We start from the raw sequence: 8,196 nt of genomic DNA on the forward strand, positions 1-8,196 counted from the left end.
CAATGAGCATTCCCCGTAGAAGTATTCCGGAAATCTGGGCCTGGCGCTCTCCTCTATCTTCTGAGGTCCTTAACCATCTCCCTGAGAAAAGTAGACAGTAAAAGCCAAAATAGACTAAATATATATAGCCTGAACGATCCTAAAAATCCCTCGAAGGAGATAATAAAGAACCCAAAGCAGATGTGGTATCCTACTGCAAGGGTGGTCTTAAGAATCCAAAAGAGGTTGCTCAGAAGAGATAGATGTATCCCAACCTCTATTGCTCTCGCGTAAAGACTTTTTTTTTACGCGACAGGAAAAAGTGACTACGAATTCCCCTTTTTGTTTGCGAATCCCTGTTTGTATCCTTTGAGCGCACGCCCATTAAGTAGCGATCAAATCAAGGAAATCGATCAAACGATCCCCGTGCCAGCCCAAATCATGATCTTCACCAACTTGGATTTGGTTCTCTCGCGAAAATCGCGAGTTGCAGAGATGAGAACCATGAAAAGCAAGATCCCGAATAAGAAAACAGAAACCGAGGAAGAGGAAACCACAAGAGTGAAGACTAGTAGAGTCTCGTCTTTTGTCATTCTTTGCTCCTTTTTCACTCAATGATTCCTTCGAATTTGCCGACCAAAAATTCTATATGTCTATTCTATCTATGATATTTCTATATATATAGAATATGATATCTAATATGACATCCGATTTGTCAAAGGGATTGGATTGGTGACTTACCCATTCAGTGACTTTGGCACTGGACGTTCCAAAAACGGGTACTATCGGATCGGGTGAATTAGAGAATAGACAGAGGTCCGTTGGCATTTCAGCCTTTCTTCTCCTTTCAGGGCCTATCCGAAAGAGAATCCAGTACCTCTTGGTCCTGAATATCAGAATAGGACGAACGAACCGGCCTCCGCGGATATCTTTGCTTCGGAACAAAACCCTGCAATCAAATAGATTGTCCCAAGGGCGCCATATTCTAGGAGCCCAAGTTATGCTATTGAAAATTCGTTCCTCTAGCAGTTCCGGTTTGAGCATTCCGTTCCCTTTTTCAAACTCCACTTCTTTTCATATAGCAATCCCTGATCAAAGAGAGAACAATATCCATTTCAAAACATTTCTAACAGATTCCTTAGTTCGGACCGACGAAGTAATGTCACTCGACTATTATCAACCTGACTGCAATCTTTTTCTGTCGGTAAGGATTGCACCAGAGCACCTTCTACTTCTAATAGGCCATGAACTATAGATAGAGAAGAATCATTCTGAGCGAGTACATAAGAAGCGATCCACTTTTTTTCATCGGTTCCAGGGGAAGACCAAAGATCTTGCGCGGCAGGTCCGCCAGAAAAACTCAAAAGAGAAAGAAGTCTCGTTAATCTCTTCATGCTCGTTCCAAGTTCGAAGTACCTTTTGGCCAAAGAAAAACCCGCTTCCTGACACGATTGCCTCTTTATCTTTATATAGATAGATTCTATGGGGTTATTACTTAGTAAGTCTATTTTGTACAAGAGCCCCCTCCTATCTGATAGAAAAGGGTCCCATGATCCCGAGCCGATCTTACCTTGGCTCGCAAACCCCAAGTTTGTCTATGAAGAGCTAATCTAATTGTATTTTTTTCTAGAATGGATTTCTTATGTGGAATACTAATGGATAGGGCTTCGTTGCTAAGTGCTACAAGATCTAGTGCACTGGAACTCGTGGTTATGGACCCGAATCCTTTAGTATGGAACATTGTCTTTTCCAAGTAAAAACCCCTAGTATATGAAAGAATGAAAAGGTGCTTTCGTTCTTGTGGAATAAGAAGCCCTCGTACCTTAATGAAAGGAAAATCGTAATTTTTCGTTAGGTATTTGACCAAATAGGATCGTCCAGTTCCTACAGAACCTATCACTAAAATACCCGATAGGGCTAAGCGGAACGAAAAGGGTTTTCCATGAGATGGTAAATGAAAACGATTAGTCCCACACGAGGTTTGGGAATAAGTGATTGTCTGATAATGAGCAAGGAATATACGTCTTTCTGCTAAAGAGGATCTATTAAACTCATAATTCATTAGATCCTTGTTATCAATGCCAACTAGGTATCATAAGTAAATGGATCCCGGTTGTTCAATCCTTTGATAACCAAGGTCATTCTTTGCTAAAGAGAAATGATCACTATGAGTCAGACTCAATAGAATTGGATCCATTCCAAATAGCGAGAATTAGGATTCTTGATCCCTCTCAATCTCTCTTTCAATTCGAGGATCCAGAGAGGTGTTTTCATAGTCATCTCCGAATATTTGCCATCTCGGAATATTTTCGATTTCATTTTTCTATGATATGTCTTTCTATATGAAAATTGGTTATTTACGATGTACGATGATCCCTGTTAAGCATCCATGGCTGAATGGTTAAAGCGCCCAACTCATAATTGGTAAATTTGCGGGTTCAATTCCTGCTGGATGCACACGAACGGGAACATTCCATAAGTCTATTGGAACTGGCTCTCTATCCATGGAATCTCATCCATCATCCATACATAACGAATTGGTATGGTATATTCATACCATAACATAAGAACAATAAGAACTCGAATTCTTATCGATACTGGAACTCAGAGCATAGGAGGGAAAGTCGATTTATGGATGGAATCAAATACGCAGTATTTACAGAAAAAAGTCTTCGTTTATTGGAAAGAATCATATACTTTTAATGTCGAATCGGGATTCACTAAGACAGAAATAAAGCATTGGGTCGAACTCTTCTTTGGTGTTAAGGTGGTAGCTGTGAATAGCCATCGACTACCTGGAAAAGGTAGAAGAATAGGACCTATTCTGGGCCATACAATGCATTACAGACGTATGATCATTACCCTTCAACCGGGTTATTCTATTCCACTTCTAGATAGAGAAAAAAACTAAAGGAGAATACTTAATAATACGGCGAAACATTTATACAAAACACCTATCCCGAGCACACGCAAGGGAACCGTAGACAGCAAGTGAAATCCAATCCACGAAATAATTTGATCCATGGACGGCACCGTTGTGGTAAAGGTCGTAATTCCAGAGGAATCATTACCGCAAGGCATAGAGGGGGAGGTCATAAGCGCCTATACCGTAAAATAGATTTTCGACGGAATCAAAAAGACATATCTGGTAGAATCGTAACCATAGAATACGACCCTAATCGAAATGCATACATTTGTCTCATACACTATGGGGATGGTGAGAAGAGATATATTTTACATCCCAGAGGGGCTATAATTGGAGATACTATTGTTTCTGGTACAAAAGTTCCTATATCAATGGGAAATGCCCTACCTTTGAGTGCGGTTTGAACTATTGATTTACGTAATTGGAAGTAACCAATTAGGTTTACGACGAAACCTAGAAATCGATCACTGATCCAATTTGACTACCTCTACGGGATAGACCTCAACAGAAAACTGTTGAGTAACGGCAGCAAGTGATTGAGTTCAGTAGTTCCTCATAGAAAATTATTGGCTCTAGAGATATGGTAATATGGAGAAGACAAAATTGTTTTGAAGCACGCACAGAACCGGAAGCGCCCCTTGTTTCAAAGAGAGGAGGACGGGTTATTCACATTTAATTTGATGGTCAGAGGCAAATTGAAAGCTAAGCAGTGGTAATTAAGACCCCCGGGGGAAAATAGGGATGTCTCCTACGTTACCCATAATATGTGGAAGTATCGACGTAATTTCATAGAGTCATTCGATCTGAATGCTACATGAAGAACATAAGCCAGATGACGGAACGCAGAGACCTAGGATGTAGAAGATCATAACATGAGCGATTCGGCAGATTTGGATTCCTTTCCTATATATCCACTCATGTGGTACTTCATCATATGATTCATATAAGATCCATCTGTCTAGAGATCGTCATATACATCTAGAAAGCCGTATGCTTTGGAAGAAGCTTGTACAGTTTGGGAAGGGGTTTTTTGAGAGAAAAGAAGAATCTACTTCAACCGATATGCCCCTTAGGCACGGCCATGCATAACATAGAAATCACACGTGGAAGGGGTGGGCAATTAGCTAGAGCAGCAGGTGCTGTAGCGAAACTCATTGCAAAAGAGGGTAAATCGGCCACTTTAAGATTACCATCTGGGAGGTCCGTTTAGTATCCCAAAACTGCTTAGCAACAGTCGGACAAGTGGGTAATGTTGGGGTGAACCAAAAAAGTTTGGGTAGAGCCGGATCTAAGTGTTGGCTAGGTAAACGCCCCGTAGTAAGAGGGGTAGTTATGAACCCTGTGGACCACCCCCATGGGGGCGGTGAAGGGAAAGCTCCCATTGGTAGAAAAAAACCCACAACCCCTTGGGGTTATCCTGCGCTTGGAAGAAGAACTAGGAAAAGGAAAAAATATAGCGATAGTTTTATTCTTCGTCGCCGTAAGTAAATACGTAACTAGGAATATGGAAAATTGCATTTTTGGAATTTGCAATAATGCGATGGGCGAACGACGGGAATTGAACCCGCGCATGGTGGATTCACAATCCACTGCCTTGATCCACTTGGCTACATCCGCCCCTTATCCAGCTAAAGGATTTTTTTCTTTTTCCATTGATCATTATTCTATTTATTCTGACCTCCGTACTTCGATCGAGATATTGGACATAGAATGCCACTCTTTAAAAAGGAAAAAAGGAGTAATCAGCTGTGACACGAAAAAAAACGAATCCTTTTGTAGCTCATCATTTATTGGCAAAGATAGAAAAGGTCAATATGAAGGAGGAGAAAGAAACAATAGTAACGTGGTCCCGGGCATCTAGCATTCTACCCACAATGGTTGGCCATACAATCGCGATTCATAATGGAAAGGAACATATACCTATTTACATAACAAATCCTATGGTAGGTCGCAAATTGGGGGAATTCGTGCCTACTCGGCATTTCACGAGTTATGAAAATGCAAGAAAGGATACTAAATCTCGTCGTTAACTGAATTCTGAATAGAAAGATTAAGAAGAAAAAAAAGATTCAAAATAAAGTAAAGGTAGGCGGGGAATAACCTTATTTATGACAAGTTTTCAAAACTAGTAAAGTATATCCCTAGGATAAAGAAGAAGAAAAGTGGGCTAAGGAAACTCGCAAGGAAAGTTCCAACCGATCGTCTACTTAAGTTCGAGAGAGTTTTCAAAGCACAAAAACGTATCCCTATGTCTGTTTTCAAAGCACAAAGAGTTCTTGACGAGATTCGCTGGCGTTACTACGAGGAAACTGTTATGATACTGAACCTCATGCCCTATCGAGCATCTTATCCCATCTTAAAGTTGGTTTATTCGGCAGCCGCAAATGCTACTCATTATAGGGATTTCGACAAAGCGAATTTATTTATTACTAAAGCCGAAGTCAGTAGGAGTACTATTATGAAGAAATTCAGACCTCGAGCTCGAGGACGTAGTTTCCCCATAAAAAAAAGCATGTGTCATATAACAATTGTACTAAATATAGTAAAGAAATCTAAATAACCTTTAGATCCATCTAAGATTTCGATTCCCAGTAAAAAAAATATAGAATAGAAAAATATGGGACAAAAAATAAATCCACTCGGTTTCAGACTTGGTACAACCCAAAAACACCATTCCTTTTGGTTCGCACAACCAAAAAATTATTCTGAAGGTCTACAGGAAGATAAAAAAATAAGGGATTGTATCAAGAACTATATACAAAAGAATAGGAAAAAGGGCTCGAATAGAAAAATAGAATCAGACTCAAGTTCCGAAGTAATTACACATAATAGAAAAATGGACTCAGGTTCAAGTTCCGAAGTAATTACACATATAGAAATCCAAAAAGAAATCGATACGATCCACGTCATAATCCATATTGGATTCCCAAATTTATTAAAGAAAAAAGGAGCAATCGAAGAATTAGAGAAAGATCTACAAAAGGAAATTAACTCTGTAAACCAGAGATTTAATATTTCTATCGAAAAAGTTAAAGAACCTTATAGACAGCCTAACATTCTTGCAGAATATATAGCTTTCCAATTAAAAAATAGAGTTTCATTCCGAAAGGCAATGAAAAAAGCCATTGAATTAACTAAAAAAGCAGATATAAGGGGAGTAAAAGTAAAAATTGCGGGTCGTCTCGGAGGAAAAGAAATTGCACGCGCCGAATCTATTAAAAAGGGTAGACTTCCCCTCCAAACAATTCGCGCTAAAATTGATTATTGCTGCTATCCAATTCGGACTATCTATGGAGTATTAGGTGTAAAAAATTTGGATATTCGTAGACGAAGAATAAGTAATCTTGTCTTCGGATTCTGTCCATTGATAGAATAAAAAATGACAAGAGACTTTTTTCCTGAAATCCCTGCAAAAGAAGAAATTATACCTCTTTCTATAAGATTTAATGAAAATTGATAAATCATTTAATATAATTGCTATGCTTAGTGTGTGACTCGTTATTTTTTTCTTTTTTTAAGAAAAAAACTTAGTAATTATAGAAAATTAACTAATAACCAACCTATTGCTTCGTATTGTCGAGATCCTAACTAAGAAACAGTCACTATATGAATAAATACCTCTATCATAACATAAATGAGTAGATGTGTCATATAGTTGTAGCAACTGCAATTTTTCTCTAAAAAAGAAAAGGGATTCTAGGTTGTGAAGCAAAACTAAAGGGATGTGGATAAAGGGAGGGATGATAGAAAGAAGGAAGAGGAAATAAATAAGATATAGGATTCCACTATGTATGGTCTATGAATTACATCATAAAAGGCAATGTGATAAAGCATCAATATAATAAAAATAATAGAGAATTAAAAATTGTAACTTGAAACAAGAACTACAAATTTAAAGCAATAATAAAGAGCCGCCCGGGTTAATAAAACTGAGAAAATTAACTCGGAAAGAAATTTTTGGAAGCTCCGTTGCGGGGATTCAGACCTAACCATTCAAGGAGAAGCAGTGGAACGACAGAACCTATGATTCCATAGGATTTTATTGAAAAGAATCCTAACACTTCATTGGGTGGGATGGCGGAACAAACCAAAAAAATTGTCTTATTTGGTAAGTTTATAATTAACAAATAAGACAGGAAAGAGTAAATATTCGCCCGCGAAATTCTTATTGAATTAGAATACTTTACCGCGATTCAATAAGAGTAAAAATAAGGATTTTTTTAAGAAGGATTACATTATCTATAAATATAGAATTTAGATAAATATACACACACATCTGGATATATTCTAGATCTTCTTTTTTGACTATATATTATATTTTTCTGTTTTAACAAATTCAATATAAAAAAAACCGAACTTTTTCTATTATCTATTAATGTGTATCTATCCGTACCGTAATATTTTGGAATATTATGAATTAGAGAAATTTACATGCTTTCTGATTCCATTCGCGAGGAGCTGGATGAGAAGAAACTCTCATGTCCAGTTTTGCAGTAGAGATGGAACTAAGAAAGAGAACCATCGACTATAACCCCAAAAGAACCAGATTTCGCAAACAACATAGAGGAAGAATGAAAGGAAAATCCTGCCGAGGCAATCGTATTTGTTTTGGTAGATATGCTCTTCAAGCACTTGAACCCGCTTGGATCACGGCGAGACAGATAGAAGCAGGACGAAGAGCAATAACACGAATATGCACGTCGTGGTGGAAAAATATGGGTACGTATATTTCCCGACAAACCGGTTACACTAAGACCCACGGAAACACGTATGGGCTCGGGAAAGGGGTCCCCCGAATATTGGGTATCCGTTGTTAAACCTGGTCGTATACTTTATGAAATGGGGGGGAGTATCTGAAACTGTAGCTAGAGCAGCTATCTCCATAGCTGCCAGTAAAATGCCCATACGAAGTCAATTTATTCGATTAGAGATATAGAACCCTAAAAGGGGTATGGAAGATAAAAAAAAATGCTCGGTTTTTCTTTCTGGAAAGACAATATTTCTTTCATCCTTTTGCATTGAAATAACAAATTGAAATCAAAATAATATGATTCAACCTCAGACCCTTTTAAATGTAGCAGATAATAGTGGAGCTCGAAAATTGATGTGTATTCGAGTCATAGGAGCTGCTGGTAATCAGCGATATGCTCGTATTGGTGATGTTATTGTTGCTGTAATCAAAGACGCATTGCCCCAAATGCTCTAGAAAGATCCGAAGTAATTCGAGCTGTAATTGTACGTACATGTAAAGAGTTCAAATGCGAAGACGGTATAATAATCCGCTATGATGA

Source organism: Triticum urartu, unplaced genomic scaffold, assembly GCF_056163025.1.
Source record: "Triticum urartu cultivar PI428250 unplaced genomic scaffold, HENAU_Tu73 scaffold2, whole genome shotgun sequence".
Lineage (NCBI taxonomy): Eukaryota > Viridiplantae > Streptophyta > Magnoliopsida > Poales > Poaceae > Triticum > Triticum urartu.